Here is a 310-nt window from a genome sequence, read left to right on the forward strand (position 1 = left end):
ATGCTGTGTGTGACACGATGCAGTATGTGTGGTTGCACACGAGAAAAAAGGTCATCAAATCTAGCAGCCGACATTCGAAAAATACTGGAAGTGCATTTCTTCGTCCATATCCCTCAGAGGTCGAATAAGAGATGCATATTCGCCCGTCCTCCACCTCGATTGATTCAGTGGACGCGCATGCCACCTCCGTCTCCTATTTTGTGGTTGTTCTTCTCCTCCTCCTTCTCAATATTATCAGTTGCTGTTCAATGTTAATCAGCTCCACCAACTCACTTCGACTCAAGGTTGCCATCGTTCAGTGTGAGTGAGT

The sequence above is a fragment of the Clupea harengus genome, chromosome 22 (genome assembly GCF_900700415.2).
Source record: "Clupea harengus chromosome 22, Ch_v2.0.2, whole genome shotgun sequence".
Lineage (NCBI taxonomy): Eukaryota > Metazoa > Chordata > Actinopteri > Clupeiformes > Clupeidae > Clupea > Clupea harengus.